Source organism: Artemia franciscana, unplaced genomic scaffold (assembly GCF_032884065.1).
Source record: "Artemia franciscana unplaced genomic scaffold, ASM3288406v1 Scaffold_3948, whole genome shotgun sequence".
Lineage (NCBI taxonomy): Eukaryota > Metazoa > Arthropoda > Branchiopoda > Anostraca > Artemiidae > Artemia > Artemia franciscana.
The window spans coordinates 10,657-25,578 of NW_027064503.1; the positions used below are offsets into that span (position 1 = coordinate 10,657).

General features: G+C 30.8%; 1 long non-coding RNA gene across 1 annotated transcript; it reads left to right on the forward strand.

Annotated features, from left to right (window-relative positions):
• The first annotated feature begins 8,719 nt into the window (after positions 1 to 8,719).
• Positions 8,720 to 14,560, forward strand: LOC136043250 (uncharacterized). Its single transcript, XR_010621576.1, has 2 exons — positions 8,720 to 8,900; positions 12,904 to 14,560. It is a non-coding gene; the product is annotated as an uncharacterized LOC136043250 (long non-coding RNA).
• Positions 14,561 to 14,922: the final 362 nt, after the last annotated feature.

A 14,922-nucleotide genomic window follows, 5' to 3' on the forward strand; every position in this document is an offset into this window, starting at 1 on the left:
GAGATTCAAGGTTCGAACCTTATATACAAAAGAAGAAAAAAACTAAAAAAGGTAAAAACTACAAAAAAACCAAAAAGGAAAAAAACTAAAAAAAGCTAGAACACTAAAAAAAACTAATAAAAGTTAAAAAACTAAAAACTAAAAAAGAAAAAAAACTAAAGAAACGTAAAAACTACAAAACTAAAACCTAAAAAAAATCTAAAAAAAAGGTAAAAACGAAAAAAAACTATAACGAAAGAAAAACTAAAAACTAATAAAAAAAACTAAAAAAACTAAAAACTGAAAAAGAAAAAAGACTAAAAAGAAAAAAGAAAAAAACTAAAAAAGCCAAAAAAAAGGGTAAAAACCAATAATAAAACTAAAAGACACAAGGACACAACTACAATGGTGCGTAATTAATATTGGTAGACCGTTATGTTTCAGGTTGTAGATCTGAAAGGTTCAACCCTGAATACAAAAGAAGAAAAAAAACTAAAAAAGGTAAAAACTACAAAAAAAAAACTAAAAAAAAAGAAAGAAAAACTAAAAACAAAAAATTATTTCATAAACCAATTCAAAAACGAATGTATTCAAACCCGAGTAGCTGAGTTGGTAACGCGTTATGTTCCAGGTTCTAGGTCTGAGAAACTACAAAAAAAAAATAAAAAGAAAAAACTAAAAAAAACTAAAAAAAACTAAAACAAGGTAAAACAAGGTAAACTACAAAAAAAAACTAAAAAGAAGAAAAAACTAAAAACTAATAAAAAAATTAAAAAAAAACTAAAAAAGAAAAAAAAGAAAAAAAGGAAAAAAGGAACCCCCATTCAGGGGGATATCTAAATTACGACAGGGGCACAGGGAATGTTCGATTAGCAATCACCATCAACTCACCATCAAAGCTCAAGGGCAATCATTAGAATCATGAGGTATAATTAAAAAAAACAAAAAAAAGGTAAAAAACTAAAAACTAAAAAAAAGACCAATTCAAAAACTAATGTATATACAGACCGGGACACAGTGAATATAAATGACGACCGAGACATTCAAAGCGAGATTACAGACTGGGACACCGGGACACAAATGACGACTGGGACACAGGGAAGAAAAAAGAAAAAAAACTAAAAAAAAAGTAAAAACCAAAAAAAAAACTAAAAAGAACATAAATGACGACCGGGACACAGGGACACAACTACAAAGGGGACGCCGGGGGGCACAGGGGGATATATAAATGACGACGGGGACATAGGGAGTGCTCGGTTAGCAATCACCATCACCAAAGCTCAAGGGCAATCATTAGAATCTTGAGGTATAAATCTGAATACGGATTGTTTTGCCCATTGAGAATTATATGTTGCATGTTCAAGAGTCGGTAAACCTGACAATCTATTTATATGCAGAGACAATGGGACAGCAAAGAATGTCGCTTATTCATAAGTTTTACGTAGTTAAAAACATATATATATATATATATATATATATATATATATATATATATACTAGCTGTTGTATACGGATTGTTTTCGTATATATACTACGAAAACAATCCGTATATATACTACGAAACGGATTGTTTCGTATATATACTAACAGTAGTATATATATATATATAGTATATATATATATACTAGCTGTACACCAACACCTAGTTGGTGGGGGCGCTTCGCGCCCCCCCCCCAGCCCCCCCGCGCGCGTAAGTCGTTACGCGCCATATTAGTTAAGCGCCATTGTAGTTGTGTCCCTATGTCCCACCTGTGAATATAGATATATATATATATATATATATGTACACAGTCTGTGATTTCTCTTTGAGTGTCCCAGGCGTCATTTATATTCCTTGTGTCCCGGTGTCCCGGTCGTCATTTATATCCCCCTGTGCCCCCCGGCATCCCCATTGTAGTTGTGTCCCTGTGTCCCGGTCGTCATTTATATTCCCTGTGTCCCGGTCGTCATTTGTATCCCGGTGTCCCGGTCTGTATATACATTCGTTTTTTAGTTTTGTTTTTCTCCTTTATTTTTTTCCTTTTTTCTTTTTTTTCTTTTTTAGTTTATTTAGATTTTTAGATTTTTTAGTTTTTTTATTATATATAAAATATATATATATATATATATATATATATATATATATATATATATATATATATATATATATATATATATATATATATATATATATATATGTTTTTAACTACGTAAAACTTGCGAATATACAACATTCTTTGCTGTCCCATTGTCTGTGCATATAAATAGATTTTCAGGTTTACCGACTCTTGAACATGCAACATATAATGGTCCATGGGAAAACAATCCGTATTCAGATCTATACCTCGTGATTCTAATGATTGCCCTTGAGCTTTGTTGATGGTGATTGCTAATCGACCATTCCCTGAGTCGCCATCGTCATTTATATATCCCCCTGTGCACCCCGGCGTCCCCTTTGTAGTTATGTTCCTGTGTCCCGGTCGTCATTTATATTCCCTGTGTCCCGGTCGTCATTTGTGTCCCGGTGTTCCAGTCTGTGATTTCTCTTTGAGTGTCCCAGGCGTCATTTATATTCCTTGTGTCCCGGTGTCCCGGTCGTCATTTATATCCCCCTGTGCCCCCCGGCATCCCCATTGTAGTTGTGTCCCTGTGTCCCGGTCGTCATTTATATTCCCTGTGTCCCGGTCGTCATTTGTATCCCGGTGTCCCGGTCTGTATATACATTCGTTTTTTAGTTTTGTTTTTCTCCTTTATTTTTTTCCTTTTTTCTTTTTTTTCTTTTTTAGTTTATTTAGATTTTTAGATTTTTTAGTTTTTTTATTAGTTTTTAGTTTTTTTGTAGTTTTTACCATTTTTTTAGTTTTTTTAGTTTTTTTTTTTTACTTATGTCCTGGTCGTAATTTATACTCCCTGTGTCCCGGTCGTCATTTGTGTCTCGGTGCTTTGTTGATTGCTAATTTATATTATATTTATATTTATATTTTTTATATTTATTAATATTTTTTTAGTTTTCTTTTTCTCTTATTTTTCAGTTTTTTCCTTTTTTTTAGTTTTTTCTTTTTTAGTTTTTAGTTTTTTTTTTGTTTTTTACCTTTTTTTAGTTTTTTTAGTTTTTATAGTTTTTTAGCTTTTTTAGTTTTTTTATTAGTTTTTAGTTTTTTTTAGTTTTTGCCTTTTTTTAGTTTTTTCAGTTTTTTTTTTAGTTTTTAGTTTTTTACCTTTTTTTAGTTTTTTTTAGTTTTTTAGCTTTTTTAGTTTTTTTTTTTTTTAGTTTTTTTTTGTAGTTTTTACCTTTTTTAGTTTTTTTTCTTCTTTTGTATTAGTGTGAAATAATTCAGACGTCATATGCGGACAAACACGTCAGTTTTTTCCTTTTTTTTTAGTTTTTTTCTTTTTTAGTTTTTAGTTTTTTACCTTTTTTTAGTTTTTTTTAGTTTTTTTTAGTTTTTTAGCTTTTTTATAGTTTTTTTTCTTTTTTAGTTTTTTCTTTTCTTATTTTTTTCTTTTTTAGTTTTTCTTTTTTAAGTTTCTTCTTTTTATTGATAATAAATCTCAAAATTTTGGGTATCTGTTTTAAAGTTTTCGAATTACCTTAATCTTTTGTCAAAATATATTGAAACATTTGTGGAATTCCCAGTTTTTTTAGTTTTTTCTTTTTTTTAGCTGTTTAGGTTTTTTTTAGTTTTTTTTTTCTTTTTAGTTTTTTACCTTTTTATTTTTTTTACATTTTTCCTTTTTAAGTTTTTATCTTTTTTTAATTTTTTATTTAGTTTTTTTTAGTTTTTTCTTTTTAGTTTTGTTTTTAGTTTTTTACCATTTTTGTTTTTTCGAATTACTTTAACCTATTGTCAAAATATTTCGAAATATTTATGCAATTTCCAGTTTTTACATTCTAGTTTGTTTTCTTTTATATATATAGAAGATATAATCTGGCGTAATGGACAGACAACTTATTTTTATATATATTGTCAAAATATATTGAAATATTTGTGCAATTCCCAGTTTGTTTAGTTTTTTCTTTTTTTTTAGTTTTTTAGCTTTTTTAGTTTTTTTTAGTTTTTTATCTTTTTTATTTTTTTATGTTTTTTCTTTTTGGGTTTTTCTTTTTTTTTATTTTTTCAATTTTTAATTTTTTTTTTATTTATGCTATTTCTACTTTTTACATTTTAGTTTGTTTTCTTTTATATATATAGAAGATATAATATGGCGTAACGGACAGACAACTTATTTTTATATATATAGGAGATATATATATATATATATATATATATATATATATATATATATATATATATATATATATATATATATATATATATATATATATATATAATATATATATATATATATATATATATATATATATTATATATAGTATATATATATATATATATAGTATATATATATATATATATATACTAGCTGTTGGGGTGGCGCTTCGCGCCACCCCAACACCAAGTTGGTGGGGCGCTTCGCGCCCCCAAGCCTCCCCGCGCGCGTAAGTCGTTACGCATCGCCATATGTCACCATATTAGTTACACGCCATTGTAGCAGTGTCCCTGTGTCCCACCTGTGAATAGAGATAGATATAAATATATATTTTTAACTACGTAAAACATGAGAATATACAACATTCTTCGCTGTCCCATTGTCTGTGCATATAAATAGCATTTATATTCCCTGTGTCCCGGTCGTCATTTGTGTCCTGGTGTCCCAGTTTGTATTTCCTCTTTGAGTGTCCCGGTCGTCATTTATATTCCCTGTGTCCCAGTGTCCCGGTCGTCATTTGTGTCCCGGTGTCCCGGTCTGTAATTTCTATTCAAACAATCCCTGTGTCTCAGTCGTCAATTATATATCCCACCTGTGCCCCCGGCGTCCCCGTTGTAGTTGTGTCCCTGCGTCTCGGTCGTCATTTATATTCCCGGTCGTGATTTGTGTCCGGGTGTCCCAGTCTGTAATTTTCTTTGAGGTTCCTGGTCGTCATTTATATTCCCTCTGTGTCGGTCGTCATTTGAGTCCTGGTCTGTAATTTATCTTTGAGTGTTTTTTTTTTTTAGTTTTTTTTTAGTTTTTTTTTAGTTTTTTACATTTTTTCAGTTTTTTTTCTTCTTCATTTTTCAGCGTCACTATGAAGTACATATCGCCGAACCTTCAGTCATTTTACAATTAAACATTTTTCCGTGAACGCATGTCTTAAATACCATTAATGACGTCACCGTCAAAGCAAAAATGACGACAACTAATTTCATGACGTCAGTCAACACAGAAACATGACGTCACCTGATCCACAGACAGACAGACAACTTATTTATATATATATACTAGCTGTTGGGGTGGCGCTTCGCGCCACCCCAACACCTAGTTGGTGGGGGCGTTTCGCGCCCCCCCCCCCAAGCCCCCCCGCGCGCGTAAGTCGTTACGTGCCATATTAGTTACGCGCCATTGTAGTTGTGTCCCTATGTCCCACCTGTGAATATAGATAGGTTTACCGACTCTTGAACATGCAACATATAATGGTCCATGGGAAAACAATCCGTATTCAGATCTATACCTCATGATTCTAATGATTGCCCTTGAGCTTTGTTGATGGTGATTGCTAATCGACCATTCCCTGAGTCGCCATCGTCATTTATATATCCCCCTGTGCACCCCGGCGTCCCCTTTGTAGTTATGTCCCTGTGTCCCGGTCGTCATTTATATTCCCTGTGTCCCGGTCGTCATTTGTGTCCCGGTGTTCCAGTCTGTGATTTCTCTTTGAGTGTCCCGGGCGTCATTTATATTCCCTGTGTCCCGGTGTCCCGGTCGTCATTTATATCCCCGGCGTCCCCATTGTAGTTGTGTCCCTGTGTCCCGGTCGTCATTTATATTCCCTGTAAAAATAAGTTGTCTGTGGATGGATGTGTGGATGGATGTGTGGATGGATGTGTCAGGTGACGTCACCTGAAAAAACTGGATTAGGTGACGTCAAAACTGAAAAAACTAAAAAAAAGGCAAAAACTACAAAAAAAACTAAAAACTAATAAAAAAAATAAAAAAGCTAAAAAACTAAAAAACTATAAAGGTAAAAACCAATAAAAAACTAAAAAAAAAACTGAAAAAACTAAAAAAAGGCAAAAACTACAAAAAAAAACTAAAAACTAATAAAAAAAGTAAAAAAGCTAAAAAACTAAAAAAACTAAAAAAACTAAAAAAAGGTAAAAAACTAAAAAAAATAAAAAATAAAAAAAAACTAAAAAAAAGGAAAAAAACTGAAAAATAAGCTAAAATAAAGGTAAAAACCAATAAAAAACTAAAAAAAAAAAGGAAAAAACTAATAAATGACGACACTCAAAGAGAAAGCGACCAGGACAAAAAACTAAAAAAAAAAGGCAAAAACTACAAAAAAACTAAAAACTAATAAAAAAAATAAAAAAGCTAAAAAACTAAAAAAACTAAAAAAAGGTAAAAAACTAAAAAAACTAAAAACTAAAAAAAAACTAAAAAAGGTAAAAACTAAAAGAACTAAAAAAGAAAAAAATAAATGACGACACTCAAAGAGAAAGCGACCAGGACAAAAGGAATGTTCGATTAGCAATCAACAAAGCACCGGGACACAGGGAGTATAAATGACGACCAGGACACAAGTAAAAAAAAAAATTAACAAAACTAAAAAGAAGGTAAAAACTACAAAAAAACTAAAAAGAAAAAAAAACTAAAAACTAATAAAAAAACTAAAAAATCTAAAAATCTAAATAAACTAAAAAAGAAAAAAAAGGTAAAAAATAAAGGAGAAAAACAAAACTAAAAAACGAATGTATATACAGACCGGTACACCGGGATACAAATGACGACCGGGACACAGGGAATATAAATAACGACCGGGACACAGGGACACAACTACAACGGGGACACCGGGGGAAACAGGGGGATATAAATGACGACCGGGACAAAAAAACTAAAAATTAATATATATATATATAATACTAGCTGTTGGGGTGGCGCTTCGCGCCACCCCAACACCTAGTTGGTGGGGGCGCTTCGCGCCCCCCCCAAGCCCCCCCCGCGCGCGTAAGTCGTTACGCGCCATAATAGTTACGCGCCATTGTAGTTGTGTCCCTATGTCCCACCTGTGAATATAGATATATATATATATATATATACTAGCTGTTGGGGTGGCGCTTCGCGCCACCCCAACACCTAGTTGGTGGGGGCGCTTCGCGCCCCCCCCCAAGCCCCCCCGCGCGCGTAAGTCGTTACGCGCCATAATAGTTACGCGCCATTGTAGTTGTGTCCCTATGTCCCACCTGTGAATATAGATATATATATATATATATATGGTTTTAACTACGTAAAACTTGCGAATATACAACATTCTTTGCTGTCCCATTGTCTTTGCATATAAATAGATTGTCAGGTTATCCCCCTGTTTCCCCCGGTGTCCCCGTTGTAGTTGTGTCCCTGTGTCCCGGTCGTCATTTATATTCCCTGTGTCCCGGGTCCCGGTCATCATTTGTATCCCGGTGTCCCGGTCTGTATATACATTCGTTTTTTAGTTTTGTTTTTCTCCTTTATTTTTTTCCTTTTTTTTTCTTTTTTAGCTTATTTAGATTTTTAGATTTTTTAGTTTTTTTTATTAGTTTTTAGTTTTTATTTCTTTTTAGTTTTTTTGTCCCGGTCGTCATTTATATCCCCCTGTTTCCCCCGGTGTCCCCGTTGTAGTTGTGTCCCTGTGTCCCGGTCGTTATTTATATTCCCTGTGTCCCGGTCGTCATTTGTATCCCGGTGTACCGGTCTGTATATACATTCGTTTTTTAGTTTTGTTTTTCTCCTTTATTTTTTTCCTTTTTTTTTCTTTTTTAGTTATTTAGATTTTTAGATTTTTTAGTTTTTTTTATTAGTTTTTAGTTTTTTTTTCTTTTTAGTTTTTTTGTAGTTTTTACCTTCTTTTTAGTTTTGTTAATTTTTTTTTTTACTTGTGTCCTGGTCGTCATTTATACTCCCTGTGTCCCGGTGCTTTGTTGATTGCTAATCGAACATTCCTTTTGTCCTGGTCGCTTTCTCTTCGAGTGTCGTCATTTATTTTTTTCTTTTTTAGTTCTTTTAGTTTTTACCTTTTTTAGTTTTTTTTTAGTTTTTAGTTTTTTTAGTTTTTTACCTTTTTTTAGTTTTTTTAGTTTTTTAGCTTTTTTATTTTTTTTATTAGTTTTTAGTTTTTTTGTAGTTTTTGCCTTTTTTTTTAGTTTTTTGTCCTGGTCGCTTTCTCTTTGAGTGTCGTCATTTATTAGTTTTTTCCTTTTTTTTTTAGTTTTTTATTGGTTTTTACCTTTATTTTAGCTTATTTTTCAGTTTTTTCCTTTTTTTTAGTTTTTTTTTATTTTTTATTTTTTTTAGTTTTTTACCTTTTTTTAGTTTTTTTAGTTTTTTTAGTTTTTTAGCTTTTTTACTTTTTTTATTAGTTTTTAGTTTTTTTTTTGTAGTTTTTGCCTTTTTTTAGTTTTTTCAGTTTTTTTTTTAGTTTTTTATTGGTTTTTACCTTTATAGTTTTTTTAGTTTTTTAGCTTTTTTATTTTTTTATTAGTTTTTAGTTTTTTTTGTAGTTTTTGCCTTTTTTTAGTTTTTTCAGTTTTGACGTCACCTAATCCAGTTTTTTCAGGTGACGTCACCTGACACATCCATCCACACATCCATCCACACATCCATCCACAGACAACTTATTTTTATATATATAGATATATATATAGAAATAATATATATATATATATATATCTATATATATAAAATAAGTTGTCTGTGGATGGATGTGTGGATGGATGTGTGGATGGATGTGTCAGGTGACGTCACCTGAAAAAACTGGATTAGGTGACGTCAAAACTGAAAAAACTAAAAAAAGGCAAAAACTACAAAAAAAACTAAAAACTAATAAAAAAAATAAAAAAGCTAAAAAACTAAAAAAAACTATAAAGGTAAAAAACCAATAAAAAACTAAAAAAAAAACTGAAAAAACTAAAAAAAGGCAAAAACTACAAAAAAAAACTAAAAACTAATAAAAAAAGTAAAAAAGCTAAAAAACTAAAAAAACTAAAAAAACTAAAAAAAGGTAAAAAACTAAAAAAAATAAAAAATAAAAAAAAACTAAAAAAAAGGAAAAAACTGAAAAATAAGCTAAAATAAAGGTAAAAACCAATAAAAAACTAAAAAAAAAAAGGAAAAAACTAATAAATGACGACACTCAAAGAGAAAGCGACCAGGACAAAAAACTAAAAAAAAAGGCAAAAACTACAAAAAAACTAAAAAACTAATAAAAAAAATAAAAAAGCTAAAAAACTAAAAAAACTAAAAAAAGGTAAAAAACTAAAAAAACTAAAAACTAAAAAAAAACTAAAAAAGGTAAAAACTAAAAGAACTAAAAAAGAAAAAAATAAATGACGACACTCAAAGAGAAAGCGACCAGGACAAAAGGAATGTTCGATTAGCAATCAACAAAGCACCGGGACACAGGGAGTATAAATGACGACCAGGACACAAGTAAAAAAAAAAATTAACAAAACTAAAAAGAAGGTAAAAACTACAAAAAAACTAAAAAGAAAAAAAAACTAAAACTAATAAAAAAACTAAAAAATCTAAAAATCTAAATAAACTAAAAAAGAAAAAAAAAGGAAAAAAATAAAGGAGAAAAACAAAACTAAAAAACGAATGTATATACAGACCGGTACACCGGGATACAAATGACGACCGGGACACAGGGAATATAAATAACGACCGGGACACAGGGACACAACTACAACGGGGACACCGGGGGAAACAGGGGGATATAAATGACGACCGGGACAAAAAAACTAAAAAGAAATAAAAACTAAAAACTAATAAAAAAAACTAAAAAATCTAAAAATCTAAATAAGCTAAAAAAGAAAAAAAAAGGAAAAAAATAAAGGAGAAAAACAAAACTAAAAAACGAATGTATATACAGACCGGGACACCGGGATACAAATGATGACCGGGACCCGGGACACAGGGAATATAAATGACGACCGGGACACAGGGACACAACTACAACGGGGACACCGGGGGAAACAGGGGGATAACCTGACAATCTATTTATATGCAAAGACAATGGGACAGCAAAGAATGTTGTATATTCGCAAGTTTTACGTAGTTAAAACCATATATATATATATATATCTATATTCACAGGTGGGACATAGGGACACAACTACAATGGCGCGTAACTATTATGGCGCGTAACGACTTACGCGCGCGGGGGGGCTTGGGGGGGGCGCGAAGCGCCCCCACCAACTAGGTGTTGGGGTGGCGCGAAGCGCCACCCCAACAGCTAGTATATATATATATATATATATATACTAGCTGTTGGGGTGGCGCTTCGCGCCACCCCAACACCTAGTTGGTGGGGGCGCTTCGCGCCCCCCCCAAGCCCCCCCGCGCGCGTAAGTCGTTACGCGCCATAATAGTTACGCGCCATTGTAGTTGTGTCCCTATGTCCCACCTGTGAATATAGATAGATATATATATATGGTTTTAACTACGTAAAACTTGCGAATATACAACATTCTTTGCTGTCCCATTGTCTTTGCATATAAATAGATTGTCAGGTTTACCGACTCTTGAATATGCAACATATAATGGTCCATGGGAAAACAATCTGTATTCAGATCTATACCTCATGATTCTAATGATTGCCCTTGAGCTTTGTTGATGGTGATTGCTAATCGACCATTCCCTGTCCCGGTGTCCCGGTCGTCATTTACATCCCCCTGTTTCCCCCGGTGTCCCCGTTGTAGTTGTGTCCCTGTGTCCCGGTCGTCATTTATATTCCCTGTGTCCCGGGTCCCGGTCGTCATTTGTATCCCGGTGTCCCGGTCTGTATATACATTCGTTTTTTAGTTTTGTTTTTCTCCTTTATTTTTTTCCTTTTTTTTTCTTTTTTAGCTTATTTAGATTTTTAGATTTTTTAGTTTTTTTATTAGTTTTTAGTTTTTTTTTCTTTTTAGTTTTTTTGTCCCGGTCGTCATTTATATCCCCCTGTTTCCCCCCGGTGTCCCCGTTGTAGTTGTGTCCCTGTGTCCCGGTCGTCATTTATATTCCCTGTGTCCCGGTCGTCATTTGTATCCCGGTGTACCGGAGTTGTGTCCCTGTGTCCCGGTCGTCATTTATATTCCCTGTGTCCCGGGTCCCGGTCGTCATTTGTATCCCGGTGTCCCGGTCTGTATATACATTCGTTTTTTAGTTTTGTTTTTCTCCTTTATTTTTTTCCTTTTTTTTTCTTTTTTAGCTTATTTAGATTTTTAGATTTTTTAGTTTTTTTATTAGTTTTTAGTTTTTTTTTCTTTTTAGTTTTTTTGTCCCGGTCGTCATTTATATCCCCCTGTTTCCCCCGGGTCGTCATTTATACTCCCTGTGTCCCGGTGCTTTGTTGATTGCTAATCGAACATTCCTTTTGTCCTGGTCGCTTTCTCTTTGAGTGTCGTCATTTATTTTTTTCTTTTTTAGTTCTTTAGTTTTTACCTTTTTTAGTTTTTTTTAGTTTTTAGTTTTTTTAGTTTTTTACCTTTTTTTAGTTTTTTTAGTTTTTTTTAGTTTTTTAGCTTTTTTATTTTTTTTATTAGTTTTTAGTTTTTTTGTAGTTTTTGCCTTTTTTTTAGTTTTTTTAGTTTTTTAGCTTTTTTATTAGTTTTTAGTTTTTTTTGTAGTTTTTTGCCTTTTTTTAGTTTTTTTAGTTTTTTAGCTTTTTTATTTTTTTTATTAGTTTTTAGTTTTTTTTTGTAGTTTTTGCCTTTTTTTTTCTCTTTGAGTGTCGTCATTTATTAGTTTTTTCCTTTTTTTTTAGTTTTTTTATTGGTTTTTACCTTTATTTTAGCTTATTTTTCAGTTTTTTTCCTTTTTTTTAGTTTTTTTTATTTTTTATTTTTTTTAGTTTTTTACCTTTTTTTAGTTTTTTTAGTCTTTTAGCTTTTTTACTTTTTTTATTAGTTTTTAGTTTTTTTTGTAGTTTTTGCCTTTTTTTAGTTTTTTCAGTTTTTTTTTTAGTTTTTTATTGGTTTTTACCTTTATAGTTTTTTTAGTTTTTTAGCTTTTTTATTTTTTTTATTAGTTTTTAGTTTTTTTTGTAGTTTTTGCCTTTTTTTAGTTTTTTTCAGTTTTGACGTCACCTGATCCAGTTTTTTCAGGTGACGTCACCTGACACATCCATCCATCCATCCACAGACAACTTATTTTTATATATATAGATATTTTTTTATTAGTTTTTAGTTTTTTTTGTAGTTTTTGCCTTTTTTTTCTCTTTGAGTGTCGTCATTTATTAGTTTTTTCCTTTTTTTTTTTAGTTTTTTTATTGGTTTTTACCTTTATTTTAGCTTATTTTTCAGTTTTTTTCCTTTTTTTTAGTTTTTTTTATTTTTTATTTTTTTTAGTTTTTTACCTTTTTTTAGTTTTTTTAGTTTTTTAGCTTTTTTACTTTTTTTATTAGTTTTTAGTTTTTTTTGTAGTTTTTGCCTTTTTTTTAGTTTTTTCAGTTTTTTTTTTAGTTTTTTATTGGTTTTTACCTTTATAGTTTTTTTAGTTTTTTAGCTTTTTTATTTTTTTTATTAGTTTTTAGTTTTTTTTGTAGTTTTTGCCTTTTTTTAGTTTTTTCAGTTTTGACGTCACCTGATCCAGTTTTTTCAGGTGACGTCACCTGACACGTCCATCCATCCATCCATCCACAGACAACTTATTTTTATATATATAGATATATATATATATATATATATAGATATCTATATATATAAAAATAAGTTGTCTGTGGATGGATGGATGGATGGATGTGTGGATGGATGTGTCAGGTGACGTCACCTGAAAAAACTGGATCAGGTGACGTCAAAACTGAAAAAACTAAAAAAGGCAAAAACTACAAAAAAAACTAAAAACTAATAAAAAAAATAAAAAAGCTAAAAAACTAAAAAAACTATAAAGGTAAAAACCAATAAAAAACTAAAAAGGCAAAAACTACAAAAAAAAAACTAAAAACTAATAAAAAAAGTAAAAAAGCTAAAAAACTAAAAAAACTAAAAAAACTAAAAAAAAGGTAAAAAACTAAAAAAAAATAAAAAATAAAAAAAAACTAAAAAAAAGGAAAAAAACTGAAAAATAAGCTAAAATAAAGGTAAAAACCAATAAAAAACTAAAAAAAAAGGAAAAAACTAATAAATGACGACACTCAAAGAGAAAAAAAAGGCAAAAACTACAAAAAAAACTAAAAACTAATAAAAAAAATAAAAAAGCTAAAAAACTAAAAAAACTAAAAAAAGGCAAAAACTACAAAAAAAAACTAAAAACTAATAAAAAAGCTAAAAAACTAAAAAAAATAAAAAAAAGGCAAAAACTACAAAAAAACTAAAAACTAATAAAAAAAAATAAAAAAGCTAAAAAACTAAAAAAACTAAAAAAAACTAAAAAAAGGTAAAAAACTAAAAAAACTAAAAACTAAAAAAAAACTAAAAAAGGTAAAAACTAAAAGAACTAAAAAAGAAAAAAATAAATGACGACACTCAAAGAGAAAGCGACCAGGACAAAAGGAATGTTCGATTAGCAATCAACAAAGCACCGGGACACAGGGAGTATAAATGACGACCAGGACAAAACTAAAAAATCTAAAAATCTAAATAAACTAAAAAAGAAAAAAAAAAGGAAAAAAATAAAGGAGAAAAACAAAACTAAAAAACGAATGTATATACAGACCGGGACACCGGGATACAAATGACGACCGGGACCCGGGACACAGGGAATATAAATGACGACCGGGACACAGGGACACAACTACAACGGGGACACCGGGGGAAACAGGGGGATGTAAATGACGACCGGGACACCGGGACAGGGAATGGTCGATTAGCAATCACCATCAACAAAGCTCAAGGGCAATCATTAGAATCATGAGGTATAGATCTGAATACAGATTGTTTTCCCATGGACCATTATATGTTGCATGTTCAAGAGTCGGTAAACCTGACAATCTATTTATATGCAAAGACAATGGGACAGCAAAGAATGTTGTATATTCCCAAGTTTTACGTAGTTAAAACCATATATATATATCTATCTATATTCACAGGTGGGACATAGGGACACAACTACAATGGCGCGTAACTATTATGGCGCGTAACGACTTACGCGCGCGGGGGGGCTTGGGGGGGGCGCGAAGCGCCCCCACCAACTAGGTGTTGGGGTGGCGCGAAGCGCCACCCCAACAGCTAGTATATCTATATATATAAAAATAAGTTGTCTGTCTGTCTGTGGATGTGTGGATGGATGTGTCAGGTGACGTCACCTGAAAAAACTGGATCAGGTGACGTCAAAACTGAAAAAACTAAAAAAAGGCAAAAACTACAAAAAAAAACTAAAAACTAATAAAAAAAATAAAAAAGCTAAAAAACTAAAAAAACTATAAAGGTAAAAACCAATAAAAAACTAAAAAAAAAACTGAAAAAACTAAAAAAAGGCAAAAACTACAAAAAAAAAAATAAAAACTAATAAAAAAAGTAAAAAAGCTAAAAAACTAAAAAAACTAAAAAAAAACTAAAAAAAGGTAAAAAACTAAAAAAAATAAAAAATAAAAAAAAACTAAAAAAAAGGAAAAAACTGAAAAATAAGCTAAAATAAAGTAAAAACCAATAGAAAACTAAAAAAAAAAAAGGAAAAAACTAATAAATGACGACACTCAAAGAGAAAGCGACCAGGACAAAAGGAATGTTCGATTAGCAATCAACAAAGCACAGGGACACAGGGAGTATAAATGACGACCAGGACATAAGTAAAAAAAAAAACTATCTATATATATAAAAATAAGTTGTCTGTGGATCGTGGATCAGGTGACGTCACCTGAAAAAACTGGATCAGGTGACGTCAAAACTGAAAAAACTAAAAAAAGGCAAAACTACAAAAAAAACTAAAAACTAATAAAAAAAATAAAAAAGCTAAAAAACTAAAAAAACT